Genomic DNA, 16905 nt, shown 5'->3' on the forward strand with positions numbered 1-16905 from the left:
ATAAACCAAGTTTTACAGGGGGCTGGATGCCCTACATAAAAACAGATCCCATTCTGCAGCCATGCCCAAACAGCGAGCAGGGCTGAGGGGCGGCACAGACACCCTGGGAATCGCTGGGGTGGATCCTGTCCCACAGCTGAAATCACTGTGCTGGACTCCTCCAGCCTTGGGTTTTGGCTGATATGCCATAAAAGTTTCATGAGGCATGTTGCAGCAGAAGTTTTCCTTTGGGTGCCATGTCTGCTGTCAGCACCAACAGGGTCTGTGCCTTGCCCAGACCTTGGGTCTGACCCCACTGGGGCTGGGCAGCGGGGGCCAGAGCTGCCTGTGCTCTCCTCCCCAGCTCCCCATGGCACATCACCCCTCCACTTCAGCCAGAACTGAGACTTTTCAGTGCAATTGCGAGATCATTGAGTGGGAATTCAATCGATCTCCGAATGGCACCGGCTGCATGGTGCAAGAGAAGCAGCAATTAATGATTTGGTATCAGTTTGCTCTGCATTGAAAACAGCCCCTGGTTTCGCAACCAGCAGCGACTGAGTCCACACGCTGCTGATCTGGGCTCCCAGTGCCTTGTGTTTGTTCTTCCCAGGCACCCCAAAGCAGCCCCAACCCCACTGGCACCACAAGCTGCCCTGGCCACAGTGCCATCACTGCCACAACACCAATCCAAGGTCTCTGGCTGCACACCAGTGCATGCCTTTGGGCAGTTATGCTACTGATGATTTTCTATTCACATTTTAGGAGCACATGGAATTGTTCAAGCAGCTCTTTGCCCCCCAAAACCATGACCTACATAGCACTTCTAAACAGTTCTTCTACCCTGAGGCTACAGGTCTACAGAATTGAATCTGAGCACGGGGTGAGTCCCTGCTTTCTCACTTGGGAATGGTGATAAATGATCCTTTGCTGCAGGGGAAGCAGTCATTTGGTCAGTGCTCCTGAGGGACAGGCCAGAGCTCATGTGCTGATGGCTCTTCCTTCAGGCAGATACATGCCTTGCCAAAAATTGGTTTTATAATATGCAGACTGGGATGGAGATGCAAGAGTAGAGCATAACCCCTTCCATAGCCTCATCCCAGGGACCTCCATCCCCATCCCAGCCAGGCCACGGTGATCCCTTTGATTAGATAAATGCTACAGACACCAGGTCAAATATGTGCAGGATTTGCCACAGCGTCTAGTAAAATATCGTAAAAGCAGGGCCTGTTCTGCTCTGCTCAGCAAAACAAACCCTTTGCTTCAATAGCCTGCTGAGCAAGGAGGCTGCAAAGGCCGTTTACTTCCCAGGCAGGAAGGATTAAAAGGGCCAGGAATAGAAATGAGAGAGGCAGCGTGTGCGGGAGAGCGGCAGATAAGGAGTGGGGAAGTTTGGAGAGCATTAGGTGGCTCACAAGGCCAGGGCTGTCAATGGGACGTGGTGTTTTCCACCCAGGGTTGTGTTGACTGTTGTTTTCTCGCTGGCAGTGTCCTCTGTGGGTCACCAGTGTCCCCTCCCCAATCCCTCGTGTTGGTGTGGAGGTCGAGGGCCAGACCAGCCAAGGACACTGCGTGTTTCCCTTGCCCTGGAGATGGGCTCTGGTGGAAATGCACTGGCTGCTCCCTGGCCACTGCTGCTGGAAATGATGTCTCCCCCGGTGTCTTCTGCCTTATCTCCCCCTGGCATCCTTGTCTGGTGAGTTTTGGGACAGCTTGCCAATGCAGTCATGGCTTGTACTGGCCAACAGGTCCCCACAGCTCTGGAGCTGGTTTAGGTGGGAGATGTTTGAGTCAGCAGCTGCTTGTGGGCCTGTTTCAAACACTTCTGGCTACAGAAGATGTTTTGCTGTCTTTATTCCACAGAGAGACAACTCATAGCTGGAAGACCCCCACTGTAGGTGAAGGCTGTTCCCAGACTAGGGGGAAGTTCAGCCCCCAGATCTGCTCCTCTCTCCTGTCCCCATTTTCTGTACACTCCACCCACTGTTTCCTATGTCAGGCCATGGTTGCAAAGGAGACCATGACAGTTCTGGGGCATGAACTGTTCTGTGCCAAGTGATTATTTAATTTTTATCTGTTGAGCAGTAAATCCTTTTCCACACTGGAACATCATGGCACTAATTCTCTATAATAATCTATATATCCCCATCTGGCAAATTTATGCAAACCTAAAGGGGATTCCCTGAAAATAAGATCTGTGCTTCTCAATAGGTGAGGATCAGGAACAGAGTATTTAATAGGGCATTTTTTGGTAAGGATGGAGTCACCTACTGTGCTTGTTAGCTCTGCATGTCAAGCAAATGAGCAGGCTCCCCTCAAGGGACTCCTTCCTGTTGCTTCTTGAACAGGGTGTAGTGGGATCAGAGGAAAATTGATGTTGGAAGGGACTTCAGAGACTCTGCTCCAGACTCCTGCTGGAAGCAGGGCCAGCTGAGAGCAGCATGGCTTCCTTGCAGCTTTATCTAGTTGGGTCTCGAACATCTCCAAGGATGGAGAGCAGCCTCAGCAGCCAGCTGGTGTTTGACTGTGCTCATGGTTAGACACTGGCTGAACCTCTCTCCAATTTTTACACTCCTTCATCTCCAGCCATGCACCCTGTGAGTAGCCTGGCCCTATGTTTTTGATGCCCCTGTGTGTTATGTTCCTGCTGGCCCATCTCTCCTGCCTCATGCAGGATCCTGAATGGATTGACCAGGCACCCCAGTCTGGGGTTGCCTGCAGACTTTCTGAGCATGGACCACAACCAGGGGCCTCCTGCCCTTTGCTTTGCTCTCTCACAGCTCTACACTCTTAAGAAATGCCCAGTAGAAAAGGCAGTGCCCAGAGGCAGCAGGATCAGCCTCAGCTTTCCCTGGCAATGCCATCACTGGCCCTGGCAGTGCTGACTCCAGAGCTCTGCTCCCGTGTCACTCACAGCTCCAAGGCCACTGGAGAGCTGCAATATTTCACATGGCTTTTTTCCCCCACATGCACAGGAAGCAGAGATGGGCTCTGCTCAGCCCAGGGCCATTTCAGAGTGAGCTGTGGCAAGCAGGAAGCCCAAGTTACAAGACAAAGAACAAAAGTCCCCGGGGGAACGTCACCACAGTAGTCATCTCCACACATGCAAAGGTCCCTTCTGCCTTTTTTTTTTTTTTTCCCCCTTTGAAATTTCAAATTCCAGTTTGTGGACAAAGTCCTGCCTATCTGAGAATATAGATCTTCGACCACTGACCAAACTCCACTTCAAGCAGTCCCGAGACTGCTCTTCCCTTGCCCACGGACCTGTCTGCTCAGTCCTTGGATCTCCCAGGATCACACCGAAAATTTTGCACTGGAGCACAGCACTGGTACTTGCACAAAGTTGGATTTTGCACTTAATGTCAGCAGCTTCCTTTCTGGGAAGAACCTCGGGAGTAACCAGGTAGGAGCCTTATCACCTGCAATTCATTTGGCCAGCCATTGCAGAGAGAAAATGAGAAGGAGAAACAAGGGCTTTCATTGTGCTTGTACCAGCAATTTTAGCTCATCATTTAAGTAAGGGAAGGGGGAAAAAAAAAAGCAGCTTCAGAGGGTGTGAAAAACAAGAGGGAACATGAGTTTGTGCAGGCAGAGCCACTCTCTATGGTTAACTGATAACTCCAATTTGCCTCTTCCCTCTCATCTTTTCTGATTCTCCCAATTAAGCTCAACTTATTCTCATGCTAATCATTTCTTGACCTGTTTATTCTGCATTAAAAAATTAACAGAGAGCAGTTTACTGCATGACTTGTTCACATAGAACTGCTACAGATTAGCAGGCATGCTTTAAGCCCCTACACAGGACTTTTGGGTCTTGCAGCCAGTCTGCACAGCTCCAGGATGAGCTTTTTTCCCTGTTTTTAAAGAACAGCTTTTTCTAAAGTCAATATAAACCCCCCTCCTTTCATGCCTTGAGTATATTTGCTCGGTGACTATTTCCAAATGGGAAAGATAAAGCCAAGGGCTTGTGTTTTGTCAGACTTTTTGTAAACAGGGGTATTTAGGCCATACTGTCAAACCCTCCTGCCTTCTACCTCGGCGTGCCATGACTCCAGAGCAGAGTTGTTAGTGTGTTAATAAGCAGCTCCAAGGAATTTTTTAGGGCTGGGGGGCTGCAGGTCAGTGCAGCTTCACAAGCCCCCACCCCAGGGAGCAGATCTTTGCCTCTGCTTTGGGCAATCATATGACAGACACACAGATGGGGGGTCTGCTCCCATGTCCCTCCCCAGAATGTCCCCAGGAGCTGTGAGAAGCCTCCAGGCAAATGGATGATTCAGCAGAAGTTGTTTAGGGTCTGTTTGCCCCTTGCCAGCTGCACACTGCACATCCCTGCCCCAGCAAAACACTTGGTGGAGGTGAAAATGAGCCACCAGCTCCATCCAGGGATCAGAAAGATCCACAATGAGAGGCAGGAAGAGACCACAGCCATGTGCCAGACCTTGCCTGGGGAAGATGCAATCAATTTTATCAGCCTGTTCAACAGCAATCAGTCTTGGTGATTTACTTTCCCTAGGGCTGAAGCAAGTGCCTGTCGCTGGGGCTGGGGCAGATTTGCTGTTTGGGGCTGGGGCAATGCCCAGGACAGACAATCCCTGAGCAGACCCCAGGCACACTGTCACTGATCAGCATGGGATATGTGGTGGCACCCCAGGCTCCCCAGCACAGCTCAGGGTGACAGAGGCAGCTTCATTGCAAATTTAGCCTGTTTCTGACCAAAGTTATCCAAAAGTAGCCAAGCCAGCCAATACTGTCCTGGTCCCCAAACCACAAAATCCCCATTTGGAGAATCGAGGCAGCTTTAGGCTATGGGGAAGAGTTACTTTAAAGAAGGTGTAAGACTCTGCCCAAACTCCTCTCCAAAAGAAACATGTGCATTTCAGCTGAAGCTGGGATGATGTTGGGCCTGGAGGCAATTATTGGAGCTAAAATAAAAATCTGTTCTGCAAAAGTGGTAGGAAAAGAACTCCAAACATGGGGCAGACAGACCATTTCAGCATATACTGCTCTGGTGATAACACTGTGCTTACCTTTCATCACAGGACTGGAAAGGGGTTTATTATCCTGAGTAACAAGGGCTCTGAACTCTTGAGGAAGTAATTACTATTTCTCCTGGGAGCTGTTATTATGCAAGGACAGTAAATTTGGGCTGTTCCCAGAAGGGCGGCTGTGCTTGAAATGCCATTTGCTGATGTGCATTTGCCATCACTGCCTGCACTGCAGCCCCTGAAAGCTGAGCTGGCTCTGGGGCCTGCAGATTTGCAGTTGTGACTCTGGAAATCTGTCTGCTCTGTGTCCATATAAAATCACACAATAAGCTCAGGGCCAAGAGAGGAAGGGGAATAGATTCCTCTTCTTGCATTACACAACTTGGCCCAAGTACAGCTCTCACCACTGATCCCACTTCCCTCCCTTCCCTCCCACACCACCAGCACAGCACTCCCTCCAAACCCCAACCCAGCAGAGACCAGGACACTTTCCTGCTGAACACTCTCCTGCCTATCTGGGAGGAAGTCCAGAACAGCTCTGACTTTGCTGTTCCAGGTTCACTGACTGGACTGGCTGAAATCCAGTGGTTTAAGCCCCATTTAAATGGGGGAGTAGGAGCCTCAGCAGCAGCACTGGACAGAAGGTTTGCTGCCAGCAGGAGACACCTATTGCCCTCCATGCCTCATTTAGTGTGGCAGGGATCTCAGCAGCCCACTCTGAACCTGGGGAGAATTTATTTAGCAGGTAGATATGAGTCCTTTGGGCCTGAAGTAATCCTGAAGCTTCCAAGGAAAAGGATCCCTCCTGAGCTCAGTCAGTGAGTGTCTCCCTTCAGCCCTGCCAGCTGTTTGCAGGGCTTTTATGTTTCATTGACTTTATGCATTCATTATACACACATGAAACAGCCCCTGAATCGTTCCAGCTGTGGAGCAATAGGTAAAGGAGGAGAACAGCCAAAATCAATAGTGGTTACACATCAAGTTTTACCTTTCTTTTTTTTTTTTAAGTATCTTTTTTGCAAAGCTGGGTGAATCAGCAAGCCACGCCTGGAAGTGACCTCCAGTGGCTGCTGGGGCTGTTGGGATCAGCCCTCCCTCAAAATTAAGGCAAAAGATTGCAGTGGTGCTGAGGGGTGGAGGGAGAGTGCAACAGGGCAAGGGTGTCAGGGACAGTCTGAGCCCATGGCCCTGGAGGAGGGCAAGGCAAGGGCACCTCAAGGGCAAAAAGCATCTTCCTGGGCCCAACAGCTCCAGCTGCCCTCCTGCCCAGGGCTGACTGGCAAAGTCAGCCCCAGCTGGGGAGCTGAACTTGGGGGATCATCCCAGGACAGGAAGGAGAGAGGCTGCTGCAGGTGGGAGCACTGGCAGGTCTGAATTGGGAAAGGCAGGCTGGACATGAAAAATAAAACCAAACCAACAAAAAACAAAGGGCATGGTGAGTTAAAATTTGTGAGATTCTAATTTCTGGAGACAGAAGGAAACAAGTTAGTACAAAATGGTTTTTCTCTGCAGGAGTGTGTGGAGTGCCTGAATAACCTGTCATGTCCCCAGTGTCCTCAATCACCAGAGCACAGCAAGGGGTGAGTGAGAAGCAGACAACATTCAGGAACTCCATGTCCACAGCAGCTGCACGCCCACCACACACCCTGCTGTGTGACACAACCCTCCTGCTCACTGCCAGAGAAACAAAAACACAGCAAAAAGCAAGGTATGGAACATGGAAGCCTTCTACATGCAAGGTTTGTTGGATGGGGACCAGCAAGGGCAGGGGACCACACATCCCTACAGTTCTACAAACCCATGGCCAGCACACTGAGGGCACCTGCCTGGCTCCCAGCTCACAAACATGGGAAACTGCTGTGAGCATTCCACACAGGTCTCTAACACTGGATAACACTATTGTTTGTCCCTTCACATTCCTGCAAGTCCCAGTGCCATTGGCCTCTTGTATCATAAAGAAATTAAAATATATTATGACCATAAACTGCATCATTTGAGGAAATGAACTACTTCTAGTAAACGTATTGTGGGACGCTGAAGCCATGAACTTTCCTAAATTGATTGCCAGCTGATAAAGAGCTCAGGTACTGCTGGGAGCAGCCCCCAGCTTGTGACTCCCCACTGGAATGGGGATCTCATCCCTGGGATGGTGGCTGGAGCTGCAGGCTGCCCCAGGAACACAAACCCCACCACCAGCACAAGCCCTGCTTGGGAGGAATTGCTCAAGCAAGAGGAGCAGCTCAATTTTTGCTGAGTCCTGGAGCAGAATGGAGGGTACTGGGTGTTTTGGGGATGAGGTTCTGTGAGGCACAGGGGTCCAAGGCTCAGGAAGCACCAAACATGTCCAAGTTCCTCACTGTGTTGGCAGTGCTCTGCAGGAACTTGGACATGTTTGGTGCATCCCAAGCCCACCCAGCCTCCTGGCCTCCACACTGAGTCCCCTGTTAGTGCTGGGACTCAGGGGCTGAGCACAAGCTGGAGGGAGCCACAGAGGGGAACCCTAAAACCTGGTAAGGACTCTGTGCAACCAGTAAAGTTCACACTGGAAGTGTTTTTCTCTTAGCTGCTCCTAAGCTTTCATCAGGGGGCTGAGAGGTCCCGTGCAGACCTGGCTCAGGAGCAGAGGCTGTGCTGAGAGGGGCAGATCTGTCCCCAGCACAGCTGAGGCCACAGCCCGGGCACTGAACTGAGAATGACTGAATCACTTCCCAGACAGCACAGGCAATCACTGGGCTGTCCATGGGATGCAGCCTGACTCTATGAGCTCTTCCCCCAGCAGTCACAGCACCCACCATGCTGCCCATGTTGGGGTGTCTCTGTCTCAATCCCCAGAACCAACCTGGGGACAGGAGCCATCACCACCCACAAGCCTGGCATGTTCACCCTGCACGAAGCAAAACACAAACCAGAGACATGGGGGTCCCAGATGCTGGTGACCAGCAATACCAGTGGGAAGGAGCACATTTTGGCTGCTCCCAATCCCCACTGGAGGCCTGGCAATGCCCTTCATGCACACGAACTCTGCAGCGCTGGCTATGCAGCTGCTTCTCTCCCTGCTGCAGGTGCTGGGGGACCTGGGGGGTACCTGGTGTTTCCTGGAGCAGGTGGTATCTGCTGCCATTCATCTTCCAGGGGTGCTCAGCTGGGTGGGCAGAGCTAGGGCAGCCTGGCCCCGGGCTGGGGGCGTGCAGCTGGCGAGCCCCCCGCGGGCAGCGGGGCACCAGCCATGCCCAGGAGCTGCTGTGGCGCAGAGCAGGGCCAGGATAATCCCTTAATGCTGGTCACAATGAGATTTGATGGGGAGCAGGAGGTTGTGAGCAGAGCTGCAGGTTTTAAAGGGTTCTGGCCACTGCCCGGAGGAAAATTATAAGGTGGCTCTGGGTCTGTGCCCTGCTGTCAGTGCCCACAGCAGGGCCTGCTGCTTTCTGGGCCACCTTTCTGAGGTGCCTCACACTCATCTCTAGCCTGCCACTGGGTTTCTTTAGGGCAGGGGATACCTGACCCTATGTGCAGCCCTGGAGGTAGATCCAGAAAATGTGCCTGGGTGTGTCTAATAGCAGGGTGGGTCTGGCTCCTCCGGGAGAAGCTGACTGCTTTTGCTTTAAAGTGTTTCTATATAAATAGCCAGAACACCATATCCTTGAGCAGCAACCTTGGTGTCCCCTCCCAGCTAACATCACAGGATGGCTCAGTCCAGAGGGGAGCAGGGAGGCTGCTGAGCACCCCGAGTTTTCTCTTCTTCGGGAAGTGTGTTCTGGCAAGTGTGGCCCTGTTTATAATGACAGAGGAAAATCCTGTGAGGGAGTAGAGTGGCACTTCAGTAGGGTTTCACAGGCACTGAGTGACTGAGCTGCTGAAAGGGAGACCTGGGCACCTCTGAATTCAGCCTTGGGCTGCATGGCTGTGACCCAAGTAGGGCTGGTCTCATTGGCCTCTGTGTCCAGAGAACTAACTCAGGGACAAAGCCATCTGAAACACCTATTTTCCTGCATTTCTCTTCCTCCTTGGATGAATGACTCTCTTCCTGCCAAGCCCACCTCTGCTTTAGCTGTCCCAAGGAGAAGAGAGCTCATTCCTGCCTCCAGACACTGGGCCCCAAGCACCATCTCGAAGGAACAAATCTGATGGAGCAAAAGCATTCCTAAACCATTCCTGTCCTGTTTCCACAAGCTTCTGCTTCCACTCAACCCTGCCTGATATGCATTTGAGTTAATATGGAGTGCCCACAGCCAGCAACTTGCAGAGTGCTGCTGGTGGGTCAGGGATGGGGAGTGACTGCAGCTCTGTGCCCAGGAGGGGTGTGCTGGCAGCAGGGGCTGATGGCCAGCATTGCCATGTGGAGCAGGGAGCAGCATCAAGGGCAGGGCTGGGACTGAACTGTGTGTGACCCCATGACACCTCCCTGCACCCCTGGTTGCCACACAGGTTTCAGTGGCTCTAACAGGAAACACACCCAAGTCAACAGACGTCTCTCCCAGACAGTGGCAGCCTGCAGGAACACACCCATGGATGAGCCACAGGCAGCACTTGGCTCTGCTTCCACCACCTGGGTCCCACCATGGTGGCAGCAGACTCTAGGCAGGGCAGGGCTGTGGGTCTGGAGCCTGGCTGTTTGTCCCTTTGTCCCTCCTGCCTCCTTATTCCACTCCTCATTTCCTGCTGCTGCTTTGGCCTGCCAGCATTAAACTCTGCATGAGCTGCTTCCCTCAGGCATCCATCAGTGCTTTGTCCACTCTTCCCTGCTGGGCCACCTGCACCTGAGGCACAGGACGTGCTCAAGCTGCAGTGACTGCAGCTGAGAGGTGGCTGAGCTGTGTGGGGACCTGCAGTAGTTGTCACTTTGCACCTTCTGCTGTGCCCTGACACCATGGCCAGCCTCACAGCCCATGGCAACATCCCTTGGGTGGTGGTAGCACCTGTGAATCCTCTTCCCATGCTGAGCTGCTGCTTTTCACCAGGGTGCTGGGGTGGATGCTGCCATCCCACATGCTGGATGGGATGCAGGCATTGTCCAGCTGGGTGGAAGCCAGGGCAGGCTGGAATGCTGCAGAGGAGCAGCAGCAGCCTTTTATCACATGTGGCAAAATGATCAGCATCCCTTGGGAGCAGAGGGAGAGAGAAGTGGCTGAGTGGGGCAGGAGGAGCTGGGCTGTGCCTCCACGAAGGGCACTGGGCCATAAACCCAGCACAGTGGCTGTCCTTTGTGTGTTGGCAAACATGTTGAGTGGGCTTAACTGTTGATTCTGACCATATAAACTGGTGTTGTGGCACTTGTTCAGGTTTGTGCAGGTTTTACAGCTCTTGTTCTGAGAAGTGCCCATGTATTTGGTTTTGCTCCTTCCTTTGGGTCTATCTGTTGACATTGGCTCTCCTAACCAGAGCGTTGGGCCATGCCAGGAAGCTGAGTGTGAGTCTCTCCTTGTGTTTCCCACTTTCCCAGGGTTTATCACCTATAAAATCTCACACACACCCATGGCTGGGACAGGTTTCTGGTGCAGAGGCAGGTGAAAGGTGGCTGCTGGTCCCCACCACTGGCTGGGGGGTTTGGGTTCCCTGTGCTCAGTGACAGGAGATGAGCCACCCACCCTGACAGATGGATGAGCAAAGCTGCAGGGAAGATGCTGCCCTGAGAAGTCTGGAGTGGAGTGAGCAAGGTCTGAGGTCTGTAGGGCTGTAGTGAAAATCAGGCTGTCAGCCTGGATGTGCAGAGGAGGAGGAGATACTCCCAGAGCATTGTCACAGAAAATATGGGCTGTGCCTGGTCACCTATGATGGAGGCACACACTAGCACCCATTCCCCACCTCCAATCCTCTGCCCAGCAGGAGCTGCCAGCTGCAGTTGTGCCCTCAGGGACACCTTGGTGCTGGAGGCTCACAGGGCTTGAGCTCACAGTGATGGTCCCCATCTGCCTCTCAGCACCAGAGCTCCATTACTGTGGGGATGCAGCTGGAATCCCTCTGGTGACTGCAGGATTTTGGGATTCAAAGTCTGGTCCAGCCTCACAGAGCCAGGGTCTCTTTGTTCCTTGACTGCTGGTGCATTTTCACAGCCACTTGCTCTGCATGAGCTGCTCCTCCCACCCCTTTGGTGCAGCACCCTGAGCCTACCTTTAGTTTTTGAGACGTGTATTTCCCAAAGGGATTTGCTGAGTAATCTCTGTTGATGCTCAGGCTGAGGCTTAGACAGGAGCTGTTCCTGGGAGTAATTGCTTCTGGGACCCAGCTTTGCTCAGAGGCCCCAGAGCCTCTGCCCAGGACAGGAGAGCAGAGCCCTCAGCCCCAGGCTCACCACACAGCTGCTACCCCGAAATTCACCTTCCCTGAAAATTCTGCAACATTTGCCATTTCCACATACATTTCTGCCAGGAACCTTGTTTGCTTGAGTATTTGAGGAAAGCAAACAGAGAAGGAGCCTGAACACAAACAGTCATGGATGGTTTTTTTGCAGTCTTTGCCCTGTTCTAACCCCAAGCCTGCTGGCAGAGGTACTTGCAGACATCCCCTGATGTACCCCTTGGCTCTGCCCTGTCCCCCACTGCTGGCCCTAGTCCTGCTGTAAATACTGCTATTTGTAAAAGAAACTCACCCAGCCCTTGCTGTCTCTGGGACCACCACCACTCACCACCTCTTTGCACCCATGCTAAATAAACATTTTATAATTCCATTTAAGAAATGTCAGCAGATGACTAACAGAGTATGACTGGCAGACCTACAGCTGCCCTGCTGAGCTCAGAGCATCTCTCAGACACTCTTCAAGCCTTCCTGAGCCACTTGTTGCTCACCTTCCAGAGCTGGAGCTGATTTCCTGCTGACAGCAGCCCTCTGGGCTCACTCCCCCTATAAAAATACCGTTGTGTTTCAAGCAAAGCCAAAGTTGAGGGTGTGCTGCTGGCCCCATAAATGTCTGGAGAATGAGGTGGGAGCAGTCACAGCCCTGTGGTAAGTGCAGACTTCCTGTGACACTGAGCAGCATCCTCAGCTCTTCCCCAAGGAAACTTTCACCAAGCACCAGCAAACAGCTCTTGGGAGCTGGCCAAGTTGCTAACACAGTGATTGTCCCTTTTGCATCCCAGCAAATACCTGTGCTTATTCCTGGCTGCTCCAATACCCTGCTCAGGCACTGGAAAGTGCTGACTTTGCCAGCACCAGTGTTACAGCCACCCCAACATCCAGCAGGGATGGCCAGAGTGGGGACAAGGAAAGGGGCTGTGCCAGGTGTCCTAAGACCCATCAGTCCCTGATGTCTGCCAGGTCATGGACACAGAGAACAAGGGGTAAACAGAGGAATTAAAGAACAGCTGACATGAGCAGCTGAGGAGGAAAAGCTCAGTTCAGGTCATATCTAGAGGAAACCTGTAAAAAATTCCATGCATTTGGCAGTGAAAATTTAAAATAGAAAATTGGCCCCCTCTTATGTTCCTCAGTTGAAACTATTCCCCACATCTGACCAGAGCTCCTGAGCAGCAGTGACGTCTCACATTTTTCAGCTGTTTTCCAAAGCTGCTTTACTGATCAGGGCCAGCCCTGACCATGTGCTGGTCCCTGCTGTAACCACTAGCCCTGGGGATCCCCAGCTCTGAGAAGATCCAAAATATGAAGGAGTGGTGCAGCCTGCACTGGGATTGAAACCAATTGCCCAAATTGTGCCCAAGTCTCAGTGGGAGGATAAAAGTGGATCTAGGGGCTCATCCCTTCCTCACTGCCCAGGAGGAGATGTTCCCCTTGCCCCCTCTCCATCCTCCACCTTCTCACACACCTATTTGCAGCTTCCTGCAGGGATTTAGCACCAGTGCAGCCCTTCCAGCTCACAGCCTGTCCTCAGCAGGTGCTGGTGAGGATTTTGAATGTGCCTCCAGTTCCACATCTCTCCAGAGCTGCAGCATCACTCCCTTCTCCTCCAGGGACCCACTTGGGGTTCAGGGACAGGCCTGGTTAGTCACTGCCTGGCAGGGCATCCTCCAATTCCTTTACACAAGGCTCAGGTCTGATGAGAGGGAAACAAGTGCCCCCAAGGTGTTGGGGCAGGGATGCATGGGGAGGGTTGCAGTAACTGCAGTGAGGAGATGCTCCTACTGATGCCAGCACTGCCAAGAGAGGGCCAGACCTGCTCACTGTGCCAAGGCTGGATGCCAGTGCCAAGCTTCCCCAATAGAGCATATCCCTGACTTCAGATGGATGCTGAAATCCTGAAGCTCCTTAAATGGATGGGGGAAAGGGGAAATCAGAAAAATCTTTCCATCAGTCAAAAGAAACTGAAAATACTCTGTGACCTTCCCCAAGGCTGCAGGCTCCTCTGGAGGAGCCTGCTGTGTCTCCATCAAGCATGCCAGCTCCATGGCCTGTCCTGCTGAGGGCTGGGAGCTGCTGGCTGCAAGGGCATCACTATGGGCATGGCTGGGGCTCAGCACCACCACTGTGTGAGCTTCCCCACTGCTCTGCAAGGGAACAAACTTCCCAGTGACCCTGGGAAGGGTTTGGCCACCACTTTGCCATCTGCAGGATGGTGCATCCTGGCTGCTGTGCCCACTCTGCTGCCCAGCCCCAGCCCAGCCCTACAGAGCTTCTGGGGAAGCCAGGCACTGCCCAGTCCCCCATCCCACCAGCCCTTCCTCACCTCTGTTTGGATAACTTTTCCACCCATTTTATTTATGAGGACTCCCCTCCTTTTGCCAACACTCTGAGTTTCCTCTCACTTTTTTATTCCTATTATTTCTCTCTCCCCCTTGCCTGGCCCCAGGCTTGCAGTGAGTGTCAGCCAGAGCCTGCTTTTGTTCAGCCACAGCAGCAGATGGGGAGAGCAGCCACAGGTGGGATGGGCAGTGATTCCTCCCCATCCACCCCACAGCATCTGGCTCTGCCTGCACTTGCCCAAGCTCAGTATGTATCTCAGTTGCTGACTCTCAGATTGAAAAATTAAAACAAAACCAACTTTAAGAATCATAATTAATAAATTAAAAAAAAAAAAATCAGGAGAAAGTGACTGCCAGCAATGTTTACCTGCCTGTGTTTAAGGTCACTGATGTGCCAGGGCTGGCAAGTGGCTGCTCACATTAGAGCCAGTTGCAAGTGGGCAGAAAAACTTCATGCTAAGTGATTAAAGAGCTGGTTCAGCTCCTGGTGTTGCATGTGTCAGACAAAGCTGGCTGATCACTGCAGAAATGAGGTTGGCTTTGCACCCTGGGGCAAAGCTGGATGCAGGTACCCTGCACACCAGGTCTCCCAGGCTGATGGGAACATCCCTTGGACCTCCCCTTCCCCTGCAAATGAGGTGCAGTCAGTCCCTGTGAGCTGGGTGGGTCAGGGGCCATCTCCCACCAGCAGCAGGGTTCACCCTGGAGGATGCTCAGCATTGGCTCCTCCTGGGACAGTTCTGACTCCAGGATCCAACCCTCTGCACATCTCAGAGGTATTGATCCTTTGTTTCACCAGCTCACACATGTCCTTCATCACATGGCTCCTTGCATTTTGTCCAAGCAGCACCAGCTGGACACAAAGATACAACCTGCACTAAACAGACCAAAACCTGGACAGTTTTCTGGGCATTTTCCTGGTGCTGGCTCCAGATCTCAGAGGTAGGGGTGAACAGAGCTCCTCTCTTCAGGCTGGGGATGCACAAATGAGCAACCTGATAAAAGTAGGCTAAAACTCAGCATTCCATAAGTGCTTAATCACAACTGCCTGCTGCAGCCCAGCCCAGTGACACTACAGCACATACTATACAATTCCTTCACATTTCCATTACCACAGGCTATGGACCTATGCTGATATGCCCTGTGTCTGGCTGTGGCTCACCATGGGGTGATGTGACCTGAAATAAAGTGATCTGCAGGGTACTAAAGTGCTGGGGCAAGGAGGCACAAGGCAGCATGAATGCCACAACAGAGATGGATTAGGGCTGGAGGTGATACCTGTGGATCAAGCCTGGATCAAGGGAAGAAACCACCCAAAGAGAGGCCATGAGCAAAGTGCAAGAAGTGGCCTGGGAGTCCTACAAGCCCTCCTGGGACCTGGGTTTGTACACATAGTACCTGGAAGGTGGGCTGGGCTGGGGCTGCAGGCTTGTGAAAGAGAAGAGGAACAGGACATGAAAAACAGAGTGAGGGAAGGCAAGGAAGTATTATGGAGAGTCCCATGATGGAGAGCCCTTGAGAGTGATGGAGAGCCATGAGGATCTGATGGAGAGCCACGAGGAAGTGCTGGAGAGCCACGAGGATGTGATGGAGAGCTTCATAACTGTGAGACCTCAGCTGCTGGGACCTCACTCCACAGCCTGGAGTTCCAGGAACTCCAGGGGTTCCCAGAACACACAGGACCAAAGCAGCTGTGTGGGGATGCCGCAGCACAGGCACAGCTGACCCATCCTGTGGATAACTGTGGGCTGGTGTCAGCCCAGGCAGGGACACCTGTCCCCCAGGTGCATTTGTTGGCAGCTGGCATCTGGCACAGCCGAGGAGCACAACAGGGGCTGCTCCAGGCTGGTGCCCACTGTGCCACAGCAGGAGCACAGACAGGCCTGGCAGGCGTCTCGCTGTGGCCAGGTGCCCAGGCAGCACTGTGCCACCTGATGCTGTGCCCTGCAGAGGCTGGAGGCTGCTGCAGTCCAGGCACTGCCCTCCCTGCTGGGAGCCTGCCCACTGTGCCCACTCACAGCCCGGGCACGCCGCGGGCAGCCCGCAGCCGGAGCATCCTGGCTGTGTGTGCTCGGGCAGCAGTGCAGCTCCTCTCAAGCGCTGCCGCCGGTGCTGCCAGCCCAGCAGCAGCAGCCGCAGCCCCTCTGCAGCACGTGGGGCTCCCTCGGGCACGTGCCTTCCTCCTTGGGTCCAGCACAGTGAGAGAGAAAACGCACGCAGAGGATTTACATCACAGCAAAACCAAGCAGAACCCTTCTCCTGCCTCCATGTCCAGCCTGTGCAGGTGGGGGAGCAGGGCAGGGCCGGGCTGGGGGCTGCTGTGCGGGGCAGCCCCGTCCCCGCCAGCCAGCCGGGCCGGCAGCGCGGGATGGGAACGCTGTACTCACCATATGGAGCCTCCATCTTAGCGCTTAGCTGGGTGCTTACATTGACCATGTCTCGCCGGCCACTGCTATGGGGACTTGGGGCCAAAAACAGAGCAAGTAGAGGAATCGAAAAGAAATCTAAATAAATAAATAAAAATGTCTCTGACTAAGGAACTAGGTGAAGGCAGGAGGGAGCGCGGAGAGGCAGGGCGAGGAAACCTGCCTCTCCTGTTATCTTATTGATTCGCTTAATCAGGGCTAATGTGGGTGGAGATGTTAAATAGTAACCAAGCTCTTATGGAAACCAATCTGCAAGGTGCCGTTGCTGTAGCTATAGTAACTGCTGCCAAGCTAGAAACTCAAACACGGCTTTTACTGGACTCTTTTGGGGCTCCCGCTCCCAGATGGTGTCAAGGCTGGGGCAGCCGCCAGGCTGGGGTTCACCCCGGCCACGGGGAGTCAGGGAGGCTGGACCCAGCTCGGCAGTGCCCCTGGTGCTGCTGGGTTTTGTGCCATCACCCACCCAAGGTGGGAAAACCAGGTCTGAGGCTGGATACAGCAAAGGGCAAACACAGCGTGGGGGGACAGGGCCTGGGGGACAAGTGTAGGGACTGGTGAGGGCAGAGCAGAGCCTGGTGAGGCACAAGGGACAGAATGCCAGGCCATGAGTCCAGGGCTTGTCCCCAAGTGCCGAACCACAGAGGTTGCTTGGGGATGAGGAGCTGTGGAGGGATGCAGGGTGATGCCCTCAGCACAGGACTGGGCACAGGGTGCTTGCAGCTCCTCCCTGTCTCTCTCTGCTCCCCAAATCGAGGTGCCACAGCCACTTGTGGTCATCAGTGCTCCCCCTGGGACTGCTGCATCCAGGACCTGATGGTGACAGATGTGCAGATGGGCTCCCCAACCTCCCCGTGAGGCTGTGGCAGCCCCTGTGCCACTGGGGCT

At 53.3% G+C, this 16905-nt stretch overlaps 2 long non-coding RNA genes across 4 annotated transcripts in view; one reads left to right on the top strand and one right to left on the bottom strand.

Moving 5' to 3' along the window:
* Nucleotides 1-216: 216 nt before the first annotated feature.
* Nucleotides 217-16905, top strand: part of LOC306809965 — a 33149-nt gene continuing 16460 nt past the window's right edge. The window contains exons 1-2 of one of the 3 annotated variants that reach the window (XR_013776329.1): nt 217-3382; nt 6477-6544. This is a non-coding gene — a long non-coding RNA (uncharacterized lncRNA). Of the gene's footprint in view, nt 3383-6293; nt 6349-6476; nt 6545-16905 lie in introns of those variants that run through there. The other 2 variants (XR_013776330.1, XR_013776331.1) reach the window with 2 other exon arrangements.
* Nucleotides 12988-16210, bottom strand: LOC306809967. The gene is made up of 3 exons (XR_013776336.1): nt 15982-16210; nt 13962-14050; nt 12988-13159 (listed from the first exon to the last, which is right to left on the bottom strand). It is a non-coding gene; the product is annotated as an uncharacterized lncRNA (long non-coding RNA).

The sequence above is a fragment of the Erithacus rubecula genome (assembly GCF_903797595.1).
Source record: "Erithacus rubecula genome assembly, chromosome: 18".
Lineage (NCBI taxonomy): Eukaryota > Metazoa > Chordata > Aves > Passeriformes > Muscicapidae > Erithacus > Erithacus rubecula.